The sequence below is a fragment of the Dicentrarchus labrax genome, unplaced genomic scaffold (genome assembly GCF_905237075.1).
Source record: "Dicentrarchus labrax unplaced genomic scaffold, dlabrax2021, whole genome shotgun sequence".
NCBI lineage: Eukaryota > Metazoa > Chordata > Actinopteri > Moronidae > Dicentrarchus > Dicentrarchus labrax.
The window spans coordinates 2,362,882-2,379,235 of NW_026136704.1; the positions used below are offsets into that span (position 1 = coordinate 2,362,882).

At 43.7% G+C, this 16,354-nt stretch overlaps 1 protein-coding gene and 1 long non-coding RNA gene across 2 annotated transcripts in view; both read right to left on the minus strand.

Moving 5' to 3' along the window:
• LOC127362360 (melatonin receptor type 1B-B-like) overlaps window positions 1-16,354 on the minus strand; it is an 81,722-nt gene that overhangs the window by 15,307 nt on the left and 50,061 nt on the right. The gene's annotated exons all lie outside the window — the stretch shown is intronic.
• The window catches only part of LOC127362389 (uncharacterized), a 49,529-nt gene continuing 35,344 nt past the window's right edge, over window positions 2,170-16,354 (minus strand). Inside the window, exon 3 of the long non-coding RNA XR_007884442.1 lies at window positions 2,170-2,252. This is a non-coding gene — a long non-coding RNA (uncharacterized LOC127362389). The remainder of the gene's footprint in view (window positions 2,253-16,354) is intronic.

A 16,354-nucleotide genomic window follows, 5' to 3' on the forward strand; every position in this document is an offset into this window, starting at 1 on the left:
ACATTTTCATATTGATAGATGACCAGATTTTCAACTCTTTCAAAATCTTCATAAAACCTCTGTGGGCTGTTAAATATCAGGTCTCTGTCCTCTAAAGCTGTTTTAGTGAATGAATTAATATCAGACTATGATATTGATTTACTTTGTCTTACTGAGACCTGGTTGTCCCACGAGGAGTATGTTAGCCTAAATGAATCCACCCCCCCAGTCATATTAATACTCACATTCCTCGAGGCACAGGCCGAGAAGGTGGAGTGGCAGCCATATATGATTCGAGCGTTTTAATGGACCCTAAACCTAAACTAAATTATAATTCATTTGAAAGCCTTGTTCTTAGTCTTTCTCACCCAAACTGGAAAACACTGCAGCCAGTTCTATTTGTTACAGTGTACCGTGCTCCTGGACCGTACTCTGATTTTATATCTGAATTTTCAGAATTTCTATCAAGTTTAGTCCTTAAATCAGATAAAGTAATTATTGTAGGTGATTTTAATATTCATGTGGATGTTGACAATGACAGCCTTAGTAATGCATTTATATCATTAATAGACTCAATTGGCTTCTGTCAGAGTGTAAATAAACCAACTCATTGTTTTAATCACACTCTTGACCTTGTTCTATCATATGGCATTGATATTGAACATTTAATAGTCTTCCCACATAATCCTTTCCTATCTGACCATTATTTAATAACTTTTGAATTCATACTATTAGATTATAAGCCATTAGGCAAAACTTCCTACAGCAGATGTCTATCTGACAGTGCTGTAGCTAAATTTAAGGAGGAGATTCCTTCAGTGTTTAATTCAATGCCATGTCTGAATTTAACAGAGTCCTATAACGACTTTAGTCCCTCTGAAATTGATAATCTTGTCAATAGTGCTACAGGCTCACTACGATCAACATTAGACTCTATCGCTCCTATAAAAAGGAAATTATTAAAACATAGGAGACTAGCACCTTGGTATAACCACCAAACCCGCCAGTTAAAACAAATAGCTAGAAAATCTGAAAGGAAATGGCGCTCTTCCAAATTATCAAAATATCGCTCAAATTGGCAAGATAATCTTAAAATTTATAGAAAGGCCCTCCGTAATGCCAGAGGAGCCTATTACTCAGCACTAATAGAAGAAAATAAGAACAACCCTAGGTTCCTCTTCAGCACTGTAGCCAAGCTGACAGAGAGTCACAGCTCTATTGAGCCACATATCCCCATAAACTTAAGTAGCAATGACTTCATGAGCTTCTTCTATAATAAAATTATTACTATTAGAGAAAAAATTAATCACCAACTGCCATCAACAGTTATCAGTGGCTCTCCAAGTTCAGGGACTTCTGTCAATGTAAACTTAGATATATATTTAGACTGTTTTTCTGCTATCGATCTTCATCAGTTAACTTCAATCATTTCTTCATCGAAGCCATCAACCTGTCTATTAGACCCGATCCCAACTAGGCTGCTTAAAGAAGTTGTTCCCTTAATTGGCACTTCTTTACTGGATATGATTAATCTTTCTTTATCAGGATATGTACCACAGTCCTTTAAAGTAGCTGTAATTAAACCCCTTCTTAAAAAGTCCACTCTTGACCCAGGGGTTTTAGCCAACTATAGACCGATTTCTAACCTCCCCTTCCTCTCTAAGATTCTGGAGAAAGTAGTCGCCAAAGAGTTGTGTGACTTTCTACATAACAATAGTTTATTTGAGGATTTTCAGTCAGGATTTAGAGTTCATCATAGCACAGAGACAGCTCTGGTTAAAGTTAATAATGACCTTCTGACTGCTTCTGACAATGGACTTGTCTCTGTACTTGTATTATTAGATCTTAGTGCTGCATTTGACACCATTGACCATAATATTCTTTTACAGAGACTTGAGCATCAAATTGGCATTAAAGGAACCGCACTAAGCTGGTTTAAGTCATATTTATCAGATCGCTTGCAGTTTGTACATGTTAACGATGAATCTTCAATAAATACTACAGTTAGTCATGGAGTTCCACAAGGTTCTGTACTTGGACCAATACTATTTACTTTATATATGCTCCCTTTAGGCAACATTATTAGGAATCACTCCATTAACTTTCACTGTTATGCAGATGATACGCAGTTATATCTATCAATCAAACCCAATGAAATTAATCAATTATCTAAATTACAAACATGTCTTACGGACATAAAATCCTGGATGACCTGCAATTTTCTGATGTTAAACTCAGAAAAAAACGAAATTCTTGTTCTTGGCCCCAAAAACCTTAGAGCCTCATTGTCTAAAGATATAGTCACTCTAGATGGCATTAACTTGGCCTCTAGCACCACTGTCAGGAATCTTGGAGTTATCTTTGATCAGGATTTGTCATTTAACTCCCACATAAAGCAGACCTCTAGGACCGCCTTCTTTCATTTACGTAATATTAGAAAAATTAGACACATCCTATCACAGACAGATGCAGAAAAACTAATCCATGCATTTGTTACTTCAAGGCTGGATTACTGCAACTCTTTATTATCAGGTTACCCCAATAAGTCCATTAAAACGCTCCAATTAATTCAGAACGCTGCAGCACGAGTACTGACAGGAACTAGAAAAAGAGATCACATCTCTCCTGTACTAGCTTCTCTGCATTGGCTCCCTGTAAAATGTAGAATTGAATTTAAAATCCTCCTCCTCACCTATAAAGCTCTTCATGGTCAGGCCCCTTCATATCTTAAAGAGCTCATAGTACCCTATTACCCCACTAGAACACTACGTTCTCTGAATGCTGGGCTACTTTTGGTTCCTATAGTCTCTAAAAGTAGAACAGGAGCCAGAGCCTTCAGTTACCAAGCTCCTCTCCTGTGGAACCAGCTTCCAGTTGTGGTTCGGGAGGCAGACACCCTCACCACATTCAAGAGTAGGCTTAAGACGTTCCTCTTTGATAAAGCTTATAGTTAGGGCTGGATCAGGTGAGTCCTGAACCATCCCTTAGTTATGCTGCTATAGGCCTAGACTATCGGGGGATTTCCCATGGTGCACTGAGCTCCTCCCTTCCTCTCTTTATGCACTCATTCATGTCCCATTAATGCATGTTACTAATTCCACTTCTTCCCCGGAGTTCTTGTGCTTTCTCGTCTCGCAGGTTCTTATCGATCCTGGTGGAGCCTCCTGCCATGGTCCTGCTTGACTACCATTGCCAATACTGTTGTTGCTGTGCACCTGTCTGTCTGTCTGTCTCTCGCTCTCTCTCTCTCTGCCTCTCTCTCTCGCTCTCTCTCTCTCTGCCTCTCTCTCTCTCTCTCTCTCTCTCTCTCTCTCACCCCAACTGGTCAAGACAGACGACCACCCACCTAGAGCCGGAGGATCTGTCCTAGGTTTCTGCCTTTTAACAGGCAGTTTTTCCTTGCCCTTGTCGCCAAGTGCTTGCTCATGGTGGTACTGTTGGGTCTCTGTAATTAATGTTAAAGAGTTCGGTCTAGACCTGCTCTATTTGAAAAGTGTCCTGAGATAACTTCTGTTATGAATTGGCGCTATACAAATAAAATTGAATTGAATTGAATTGAATTGAAATAACATGTTATTTATATAAAACCACACTTATTACTGAATTTAAAAATGACCAAAACTCTTCTTAAAAGTAAAACACTTTATTTATATTTCATTCATATTCCAGTTAGACATGTTGTAAGTAACAAAGCTATAACTTTTATGTAAACTGTGCAGATCATGTCCTCCATCAAGGTTTATGGTTTCTAGTATACTGAAGTGTGAGCTGGTAATGGAGCTCTGCAGTCACTGTTCATCTTCATAAGTCTTCCTTTGGATACCCAGACTGTTTTGAAGCTGCAGCTGTCTCTGTCCTCTGATGGGTCCAGGAATACCTGAGCTTCATCAGGTCACCTGTAAAACATGGAAGATTCAGTGCTACTTGTTAACTCTGGTGCACGTTGATCAAGTTAATTTACACACCGTAACACACACACACACACACACACACACACACACACAGCTGAACGAAGCAGAGAAACAACAAAGCTAACGCTAGCTGAGATAACGTTAGCACGTCAATACAAAGTTACACAAGAAGCATCATGAAAAATAATCACCATAACTTACTCCCCGTATTTTGTTAGCTTCTAAGGAGGCTTGATCACAGTTTGACTATTTCTCTCTCACAATAGCTCTATCTTTACCTCCGGTAAATTTACATACAGCAGGGCACGCGCACACACGCATGCACGCACACGCACGCACGCACACACACACACACACACACACACACACAGACACCTGGGCGGAGCAGGACTATGGCTTCGGAACAACAAAGCTAGCGCTAGCTGATAACGTTAGCACGTCAGTATAAAGTTACACAAAAAGCAACATGAAAAACAACCACCAGGCTCCAACCTAATTAACAGTTAACGAGGGTTATCGATCACACTGCCCCTCATATTACAACATAGTCCGACAGACTCAGTAACTATAGTAACACAGTGACATCACAGAGCTGCTGTGTGCTAATCAAAGCTACAATCCTAACGTACCGGAACCCAGACCCGAACGCTGTTTTTGCCGGCGTCGGGACCCGAACGACATCCGGCTTGACGCAGTTTCCAGTCTTTTCGCGGTACTTCCCGGCACACGATCGCCATCTAACGTAAGTCCAAGGAATTTCTACATTTTACAGAGTCTATATGTGGTTTTTCATAAATATACATCAACATTTACATGTATAATTATTATATGAAAGTTGCTTTAATGAGGGGAAGCCGCGGGAACGCTTAGATTGCGCTTGGGCGACGATCCAGTCAACTTTAAAAGTCCGTTTCTATTTTCACTTAACAGCTTAAATAAGCTCTCATATGGGTACATATTGTAGCTAGGTTTACACTGATTAGTCTAGCTAATGAAAATGTCGGATATTGTGTTTATACAATCTGTGGTCGAGGTGGACGGAGGCCAATTTTTTTTATTGAAATTGAAAAAGTTACAGAAGCGGGAAAGGAGAACAAAGGAACAGAGCAAGCGCAGCATTGTTTTTTTAAACTGTGAAGTATCACAGTACACATGAAGATTTAATGCAAAAATAAGGTTCAAATTAGCTATTCAGATGTATTTTCTTGTTTATAAGCTAAAATAAATATATTTTTTATCATGATGTCATCATGTAATAATTGATATTGGTGTGTGCGTGTGAGTAAGGGAGAGGGAGGGGTGTGAGAGATGTGTTGAAAGCCAGTAGAGGCTTTTATGATAGAAAATATTGGTTATATAGATACACCTCCTTATGTATAAAACCAGTATTGTTGAAACTCAATTTTGCTCTTGTGTTTCTGTCTGAGAACAGAGACAGACGAGAGAGAGAAAGAGAGAGAAGAAGAGAGAGAAGACGAGAGAGAAGACAAGAGAGAGAAAGAGAGAGAAGAAAAGAGAGAAGACAAGAGAGAAGAAGTGAGAGAAAGAGAGAAGAAGAGAGAGAGGTTTCAAAATCCCTTTATTTTTCCATTTCAACTATAAATCAGATCACTTTGCATCATCACTTCAGGACAAACCAAGAACACATTTCAAAAATGTTCAATCAACTCCCCTTCTGCCCCCACAGAGCACAGAACCCCCCCAACAGCCCATATGCGACTGAATGCCTGTATATTGTCCATCATGTGGTAATAAGCATGTTCCACTCTCAGTCGCGACTTCAGCAATCCTTCCAGAACCGGCAACAGCTCCACACTGCCGGTACCCTGAACCCGGTTTCTGCGAGTCAGCCAAATAGCTAACTTTGCAGAGCCAGATAAAAGTTAATCAATGTATGCACTGACCTCTTTTTTTGCACAGTACTTTGGACCAAAAATAAACAAGCAAACAAAGAAAACCTCCCCAAGACCCTGAACCCACCTTTTAAAAAGCTGAAACAAAACCGTCAGCCGAGGACACTGCATAAATAAATGTTCCAGAGTCTCAACCTGAGAACAGAATATACACTCCTCCCCCAGCTCCGGATCCAGGTGCGCTCTGTATCTGTTTGTGGCTATTGCCCCATGTACAACCCTCCACTGGAGGTCTGCTGCCTGCTTTTCAATGGGCAGCTTGTACAGGGACCGCCAGCTGCCTTTCGGGGAAAAACCTGGACCAAAAAACTCAGTCCACCTCGACTCATTCACCCCTACCAAGGAACGCAGGTTCAGGACTTTCACACAGGTTTGATATACTGCCAGTTTCCCTGCAGCCTGAAACTTGTCCAGGTGAGGAATTGTGAAAGACAGCAGCTGAGTGCCTCCCTCCTGCCACGCTCCCACAGCGGGAGTGATAACCAGAGATGGGAAACTGTACTCCCCCTCCTCATCCCACTGGTCACACAGAGCTTGGTTTGTGATAAACGCCCTCAGGGATTGTGGCAGGGCAGCACAGACCTCCTCCACCACTCTGTTGATTAACCTGATAGATGTGATGTTACTGTTCCTCCTCAGAGTGTCCACAGCTGTCATCTTCATCAGATGACCCAGTTTAGTGCAGGCAGCCTCTCTAAAGTTGACTCGCAGACTCACAGACTGCAGTGTTTGAGTTCTTATAAAATTGTTAAAAAACAATGGCTCCTCAAACAGCCACATGCCCGGAGTTTCACTTTTTTCACGATCAAACTTAAAAACCTGCCATGCCTGCAACACAGAGCTGTAGAATGACGTCAGGCCAGTAAGATCCACGTTCTCATGGTGTAGGAGGAAAAGCTGTTTGTCATAGCCCAACCGCCCAGCTCTACTTAGCAGCAGTCGGGCCATATCATACCATCCTGGGCCGCAGCTGTACAGCAATCTCTGTGCAGTCTGCAGTCTAAATGAAGCTATTTTGGACTGGATGCTCATTAGTCCCTGCCCACCGTCAGCCACAGGTAGGTAGAGGATAGCTGCACGGACCCAGTGCTTGCCAGACCAGAAGAAATCCAGTATGGCCCTCTGAACGTCCTCTATCAAGCCTCTTGGTGGCGTCAGAGCAGTGAGTCTGTGCCAAAGAGTTGATGCGACCAAGTTATTGGCAACCAGAACTCTTCCCCTATACGACAGCTGGGGTAGCACCCATTTCCATTGAGACAACCGAGCGCACACTTTCTCCTTCACTCCCTCCCAGTTCTTAGCCTGAAACCCCTCAGTGCCCAAGAACACTCCCAACACTTTCAACCCTTCCTTCCCCCATTCAAGTGCTCCAGGCAGACTTGGTACTGCCCTATCCCTCCACTGCCCCACTAACAAGGCTTTACTCTTCACCCAATTTACTCGGGCAGAAGAAGCCCTTTCATAGAGCGACAGAGTATCCTGCATCCATTTAATATCCTGCTGGTTGGAAACAAGGATATTAACATCATCTGCATAAGCAGAAACTGTAGGAGGATGCTCAATTCCAGAGGATACAGGCAGTGTGATACCACTGAGCTTACTTCTCAGCTTCACCAATAAAGGTTCAATTGCTAAGCTATATAGCTGCCCAGAAATAGGGCAACCTTGCCTTATACCTCTCTGCACAGAAATTGGCCGACTCAGCCCCGACCCCATCTTCACCATACATTGTGCACCCTTATACAATAAACTAACCCAATCCACAAAACCATCACCTATACCAAAAGCCCGAAGTGTGGAGAACAAATAAAAGTGATCCACCCTATCAAAAGCTTTTTCCTGGTCCAAAGAAACAATACCAACATTAATATCATAACATTTAGATACATCAATAACATCACGCATAAGAAAAATGTTATCCATTATTGTCCAGTCTGGTACACAATAAGACTGGTCTCTGTGAACAATTATTTCAAGTATATCCTTGAGTCTGTTAGATAAGGCTCTGGAGAGAACCTTATAATCTGTACAAAGAAGAGCAACTGGCCTCCAGTTTTTCAGTAAAGCCAGGTCTCCTGTCCTAGGCAGCAGGGAAAGCACTGCTCGTTGACAGGAAACAGGAAGGGATCCTGTCTTAAAGCACAAGATGTAAATCAGGTCCAAGAATACTCCAAAAATGTTTATAAAAATCAGTTGAGAGACCATCAATCCCTGGTGCCCGTCCTGACGTCATCTTATTGACAGCAACTGTCAATTCAGCTAGAGTCAGCTCACAGTCCAAACCAGCTTTCTCTCCTGAGCTGAGCTGTGGAAGCCCTTCCAGGAGTTCCTCACGGCAATCCATGCTACACTGTTCTGCCCCAAAGAGGTTAGCATAGAAATCCATCGCATGACTCCTCATTTCACCAGGACTAGTGGTCACTCTGCCCCCTGGAAGCTGAAGGCAAATCATCTGTTTCCTCTTTGCCACAGACCTCTCCAGATTAAAGAAGAAAGAGCTTGGGCCATCCATGTCTTTTAATTGGAGGAAGCGAGACCTGACAAGAGCTCCCTTCACCCTCTCTTGCAAGAAAGAGCTCAAAGCCAACCTCTTCTCCTGCAGCAGATGACCCACAGTGGGATCAGGAACCCTATGTAAACCCTCCTCAATGTTCTTAATATTTGTTTCAAGTTCCTTAACAGCTGCTCTGATCCTAGCAGTGGAATGGGAGGTATACTGTTGGCAAAAAACACGAATTTGTGCCTTACCATTTTCCCACTTTTTTCCACTTCTGCCAAAAAAGCTCAAAACTCTGACAAAATGTTCTGTCCTGCAGGTGTTTATTGTTAAAACACCAGTAAGATTTAAATCTTTCACCTGGTGAAATGATCAAATCTGTGCTTACAAAATGGTGATCAGTAAAGCCAACTGGAATTATCTTGCTCTGCACTAATCTGGAACTGAGGCTCTTGGAAACATAAATCCTGTCTAGTCTAGCTGCGCTTACTCTGTTATTTTTCACCCTCACCCATGTGTACTGTCTGGACTGTGGATGTTTAACTCTCCATGTATCTAATAAGTCCAGATGTGTGATGGTACTGCAGAGGCTCTGTGCTGACTGCGGGTGGGGTTCCTCGCCCATCCTATCTACAGTAAAATCTATTGTACAGTTAAAATCCCCACCCATGATGAACTGGTCCTGATGATACTTTTCAGTTCATTTTTTAGCAGGTTAAAAAAGGCTACTCTCTCTCTTCCTTGATTTGGGGCATATACATTAACAAAACAGAACACAGAGCTCTCTATTTCTGCTCTAACAATCAATAACTGACCCTTCACCACTTCAGCAGAAGATAAAATAGTTGTGTTTGCTGGTCCTTTAAACAAAACAGCAACCCCTGCACTGGTATTAGTACCATGACTGAGGTAACATGAGCCTTCCCACCATAAGCCCCAATCTATCTCATCCTTTGGAATTGTATGTGTTTCTTGCAAAAACAACACATCCACCTTTTTTTGAATAGCGACCTCAGAAATTAGAGCCCTCTTATGTCTGTCCCTCCCTCCATTAATGTTCAAAGACCCTATTTTGATGTTTGACATAGAGAGATCAAAAAAGAGAAAGAGACAAGCTGAAACAAGCAAAGAACAGTGAAGAAATGAAACCACCATGTGATAATGCATGATCTTTTTACTGTTTGGCTTTTCTAGCAAGTGTACCTCTCTTTACCTTTCTCAGAGTTGTCAAGTGTTTGTTGAGACGGTAACGTTTTTTTTCACCCAAGAGGTCAAAACCCACCAGTTTTTTTAAAACCCCAACAGATTAGATGAATTTATCAGTATCACCAAAGTAGTCACTCACTTTTACAGATTTTTTGAATGTTTCATCCAGAAAGTTATTAATCTCCTCTAAAGAGTAGAGATCAGTTTTCCTGTTGGACATGTCACCAATGGATGCTGTATCTGACTCAGACTCAAAATCCATGTCCTCGCCTTCATATGAGACCTGACTACAGACTTCATCCTGTCCTGCAACACTGATTGAAGCTCTGTGCTCAACATTTTCTGTTAACTGTGATTGTACTTTCATCTTTTCAGTCTCTGCAGACTGCAATATGCACAGGTTCTCTGCAGCCACAGAAGCCTGTTGCTTCTCAATGAGACTCTGCTCCCAATGTGAACTAGTGGCAGCAAACAACGCAGCTGCAGCTCCACAATCCGCCACCTTACTCCCGGCCGCAGCGTCCACAGCGGGCCCGGTATCGGGGGCGGCTTCCGCCGCGGACCCGGCACCGGCCGCAGCGTCCACCGCGGTGGCGGATTGTGGAGCTGCAGCTGCGTTGTTTGCTGCCACTAGTTCACGGCATCGGGGGCGGCTTCCGCCGCGGACCCGGTGCCGGCCGCAGCCCGTCCATGTTTTACCCTAAATGAAACCTCTAATGTCTGTGCAGGTGAATCTAGGAACATGAACACCTGCCGCCTGAGAGACTGCACATGCCTCAGTTTGGGGTCCTTGCATCCCAAACTGACAGATCTGAATCCACTGGCAAATTTGCCAAACCTACGTAGCTCATTTCCTAGCAGCTCGTTAGGAATAAAAGGCGGAACACCGGATACGGTGATCCGCGTGGAGGGTGCTGACAGCGGGGAGACCTGCACAAATAAGTCCCTGATAAACACTCCACTCTCAATCAGCTGATGAACAAGCGGCTCGCTTTTCAGAAAGACAACCACCGCTTTGTTCATTCGGGAAGCATAAGACAGTTTGTCATGTCCTACCTGTTCACCGACAGACAGCAGCACCTCCTCAACAGTCACGGAGCCATCCGGCGGGACTATCCACACTCCCTGCCTGATAGACGGAGGAGGCATCTTGGAGGACGCCATTCCTCCCGGAAAAACACCTGGCGAAAACTCTGATCACTCAGCCAAAACTCACAATAGTAACAATAAATCTTACCTGATCAATGCATGTACAGTCGGAGAAAGAAGAGAAAAACCAAAAAAAGCAGAAAACCAGTTCAAACCTCCACGCCACTCGCACGTCCACCACCACCACTCATGCTCACATTCACCGGAAACGGAAACGGCGAGGAGAGGAGAGAGAGAAGAAGAGAGAGAAGACGAGTGAGAGAAAGAGAGAGAGAAGAAGAGAGAGAAGACGAGTGAGAGAAAGAGAAGTGAGAGAAAGAGAGAGAAGACGAGAGAGACGAAGAGAGAAAGAGAGAGAAGACAAGAGAGAGAAGAAGTGAGAGAGAGAGAGAGAGAAGAAGTGAGAGAAGGCGAGAGAGAGAAAGAGAGAGAAGACGAGAGAGAGAGAGAGAGAGAGAAGAAGTGAGAGAGAAAGAGAAAGAAGACGAGTGAGAGAAAGAGAGAAAAGACAAGAGAGAGAAGACGAGAGAGAATACGAGAGAAAGAGACATAAGGTAGGCAAGGGGTGTGGGTGTGTGTGAGAGAGAGATTTGCTTTTATTCCTTTACAGGTGCATCAAGATGGTTAAAAACAATGCTTTGGTTTAAGGTAAGTATATTTGTGTGTATGCATGTGATAAATACATTTGTGCTTGTTGATGCAACATGAAATAAAATACCTATAAAAATTTTACTGTAATTTCTGAAATAATATGCCTCTTTTAGATGCCTAACATCAGGCAGCTGCCCCAGAGGGAGAGGAAGACGAGGAAGTGGACCCATGGGACAGGCCATCCAGGAGGTGAAAGCAGGCAGCCAAACAGTTTGGGGTCCCAAAAACGAGCCTCAGGTTCAGTCTTTTGCGATGGCCATTTACAATCAGCGCTATCCAGAAGAGAGAAGGGGGAAGTTGGGCCAGACGTGGTGGCTCAACTTCCGCAGGAGGCAAGGCCAGGGCTTCACTTCTCGGACCCCAGACAATATTGACCGTGGGAGGGCATCCTGTGTAAAGAGGGGGCCGATTGAAGATTACTTCAGGCTCCTCACTACCAGCATGGAGGAGCACGGGTTGAGGGAGAAACCAAATCTATAACTGCGATGAGACGGGGTTTCAGCTGGACTCGTCAAGAAGAAAGGTCATCGTGCCCCGGGGGACAAAACATGCTTATAGGCAGGCCCAGGGGACCAGGGACCACTTCACCATCCTGGCCTGCCTCAACGCGGCTGGGGAGGATATCCCCCCTTTCATAATTTACAAGGGGAGTTTGTCGGGCATTTCCTGAAGTTCGCCGCGCAGGAGCGCCCGCTGCTGCTTGTTTTTGATGGGCACAAATCCCACCTGGATCCAGAGCTGGTCCGGGTGGCACAGAGGGAGGAGGTCATTCTCCTGTGCCTTCCACCACACACGTCTCACATCCTGCAGCCTCTGGATATGAGTTTCTTTGGACCCTTGAAGGCAGATTTCTCTGGAATTACAGGAGATCTGTCGGTTATGAGCCAGGGTCCTCAAGGGTTCAGGAAGTGTGGCCTCTACCCTCTGGACCCGGAAGCCATTGATTGGTCACGGGTCATGCCATCCGGACCGCGGCGTGGGACCTCCTCGCCACCTCCGCCAACCCCATCAGCATCTTCCTGGGCCATGCCTGATGTTACCCAACTGCAATTTTAATACAGCTTTGGGAAATAATTTTGTTGTAATACTAAAATATAATTTTTCTTTTAGAGCCATCAACATCTGCCTTCGGCCTCCAAGGGTCCAGATTGTCTTCCTCTCCCTCCCAATGTAAATGCTTTATATCATCTATAAAAACAAACAATGTCCTAAGATGCTGGTGATATTAGAGATGATGATGAGTAAACAACACATGTCATCTTGTTTATACAGCCTGCAGACAGACAGCTGCGCCATTGTCCAGCTCCTCCCAGCCGTCTGCTGGACCCATGGCATCCACTGGTATTGTATTTAACATTAACAGTCTTTGTGTGCCATCCCATGATATTCAAAACATGTTCTTAGGTCTTCGTAGGTCACACCACCACCATGGAAGATCTGTGTGGCCAGTGCAGGGAACCTGACCCTCCGGGTGTCTGCTCGGAGGGATTGGTGCCGTGGGTCCAGTGCAACAAATGTGACAAATGGTTTCACACTATTTGTGCCGGCTGGGAGGAGCTGGACAAGGACGAATTTTGGTGTTTTTGGTGTCTTAATATGTTTGATAAGTTTGTTATTTAATTTGTTTTTAATTTGATTATTCTTTATATATTTGTTTTGTATACAGTATATTGTATATATTGCTGTTTTTTGTCCTGTCAAGATGTGTGTCATTTAGTAAAATATTTTTCATGTCATATCATTTGTCTTTTGATTAAATAATATAATTGTATGCATGAACATTTATTTGTTATATTATGCTACATACTAACTCTGCACCGAGTCCATTACAGGTAATTGTTATATGAGCATACAGCATATGTGTCTGTAATTGCTAAATTAAATGCATCAGCTTGTATTTTACAAGTGATTGAAATGAGAAGTGTTTAACAAAATATCCAGTAGGTGGCGGTATAGCGGTATAACTGCATAAATTAGTTGTCTCTAGTTGTATCTTATTTTGAAGGAGGAAAGTACGATCCCAGAGGAGTTGGTGTTAGTTTGTCAGTCTCAGGAACAACTTAATACCCCCATAACACCGGCACTGTTCAATGTTTACAGCGAGCGGACACTACCGTTCGACTGGGGACACCGGCAGCTCACGGCTAAATCACCGGTGTTAGCATCCTTTAGTAAAGATCTAGTGAAGACCGAGTAAAAGTAAATGGTTAAAACGATACATGGTTAGAAAGGTAAGAAGTTTGTCTTTACTTTAGCACCTTAAAATCAACCGAAACCATTACATGATCATTTAACTTAGTAGTTAAAGGGAATTTATATCGAATATTAGCATGAAAATCGTTCGGGTCTGGGTTCCGGTACGTTACCAAACTAATGATCTCCGCTGCTGAATTTATACACAGTACGGTGTCTTCTCCTGATCACAGCTGTATTGATCCACATGGTGAACAGATACCTACCTACCCAGCAGATAATAAGTTACCAGGTTAAAGACAATGAAACCAATCTAACGTTATCTTACCGGTTCTATGCAGGTTTTCTGCTCTTTCTAACAGCGACACAAACATATTACTGACTGAGCACGTTTAATTAAATACAGACGAACATAAAGCCAATTTAGCCCCGGTCACAAAACCCACAACAGTAACGGAGTTACAGAGCCCCCCCCCCCCAGCACGAAGCTTGGTGATTCATGGCTTAAACTTCGTGTGAATCTCATATCTGCAGGGGAGAATATGGAGACATCTGCACCAGCTGGCTTAATAAATTAACCTCACCTTATAAGTTTCATGTTCATCTTTTAACATTTAACAAACAAAAACTACGTTAGCATCACTGAGGCTCCTGCAGCTAACAACGGTTAGCATGTGCTAGCATTACACGAACAATGAAAAACAGCATAAATTCTTAAAAATACTTACAGTTACTTCCTCTGCCATCTCTCCACAGACAGTTGGTACAATCCCTCTTTCAGGAACAGTCTTTCAGCCAGTCCAGTGTTGTACTGACCGAGGTTGTGAAAACAGTCCGACAGGAAGTGGTTCAGACACCTTCCGGTTTTTCTGACTCTAGCCGGACATTGCCGTAAAAAATAATGTACATAAATTTACATATGTAAATTTGTGTTGGGCTGTGCAGCCAATGACTGAACAGTTTGTCTGCTGAGGCCTTTGCCCAGACATCAGACATCAGGCTGCAGGCTGGGCTTGCTTGTTCTCCGCTTGCTTGCCTTTTATAGTAGCAATGGCAGAGCTCCGATAGTCAACAGGAAGTAAAGTGAGGTGGGTGGCAACAGGGAGAGCAGGTGACGTCACAAACTACCCACTTCTGAAACTTCGTGATTTCTCTCCTATATTCTGACTGAGGCAGCCCACAAAAACATGACTGTGTCATTTTTTTTCACACTTTGCCTGCTGATAGGCCCTCCAGAGTCCCAAATGTACATAATCAAATGATTAAAAAGTTGGTTTTGCATAATAACTGCAACGAACAAATTTTCCCCTGAGGATCAATAAAGTATTTCTGATTCTGATTCTGATAAGTTTGTACAACGTTTTTGACAAGGTGAGAACACATGGCCACAGTGCTGGTTAAGTTTTTGTTATTTTCTGTAACATTTTATGGAATATTTATTGACTGACAGCAATGGCATCTGTTGGGACAAGGTCACAGAATGTTAGCACTGCATGAATGGCAGCTGGTCACAACAGCTCTTAACTTTGTTGATCTTTTTAGTGTTTAGTGTTTTTAGTGTACTTTTTGTTGCTCATGTCATCAAATGACAAACTTTAAGCAAGTGTGAAGCTATGGATGCACATTTGTTTTTTGAATTTTTTGGTGCGGCGTCGGGAGACCCACTCAACCACGGCTCCATTGTTTACACCCGTAATCAGCTGTTAGCCCTGTGCCACACACCCCTTTGCTGCGTGAAGCGGCTGGAGATCCCCGAGGAGATACGGCGAAGGAGAAGAGGATGCAGAGCGCGAGTTAACAGCGGAAAAGACGGTATAAACCATGTTTACCGTCTGTCATCATGGGGAACGTAAGATCTCTCCCCAACAAGATGGGAGAACGGCGTTAATCCGGCTGCAGAGGGAGCACCGGGAATGCAGCCTCATGTGCTACACAGAGACGTGGCTGAGTGACCCTGGACGGACTTCAAGTTGTACGGGCGGACAGGAAAGCAACGGAGAGCGGTAAGAAGAAGGGAGGAGGAAACGCTATGTTTGTGAATGAAAGATGGTGCCACCCAGGACACATAAGTTTTAAGGAGCAACTCTGCACCAGAGACTTGGAGCTGTTAGCGGTTAGCATACGACCGTACTACCTTCACAGAGAGTTTTCACATGTTATTGCTGTAACTGTGTATATCCCTCCCGCGGCCGTCGCTGCAGCAGCTACAGATCAGATCCACACTGTCGTCTCCCAGCTTCAAAACCAGCACCCCCAATCCCTCCTCCTCATCTCCGGTGACTTGAAACATGCTTCCCTGTACTCGGCTCTCTCCACCTTCGCCTACGTGAAATGCGAACAGTTGATTCTCGAGTCTCTTCTCATCCCGTGCTGACGTGCAACGGTAAGCGTACTGAGTCATTTCCGGTTTACTTCCTGCTCCTGTTGTGTTTGCTGCTGTAGCTCTGTCCAGTGAACGCTAAAAATAAATTATTTACCTGCTTAACATTTAAACGTAGACTAGTTCTACCTAAACACTCGGAGCTACTTCCTTCTTTTAGCAACTTTTCGCCATTTTTAAAGTTTTGGCTCACGCTAGCTTCATTAGCATTAGCAGTTAGCGATGGCTGCTTCTTCCTCTGCTGCTCTGTCCTGCTCAGTGTGTCATGTGTTTATGGTGCTATCCATTTGTCTCGTAAATCCCCCACCCGAGTTGCTCTGCCGCGAGAATGCGACGTAATTGCCTGGCTTGTACGACTTATAGCATTCCATTTGTCTTTGGGCATTAGAAGTAGGAAAGAAGTGCAGCAGCTGTGTTATTGCTTGTGGCTCTTCTAAACAAGCTCAATGTGAAATAATAATACGTTTTTCTACAG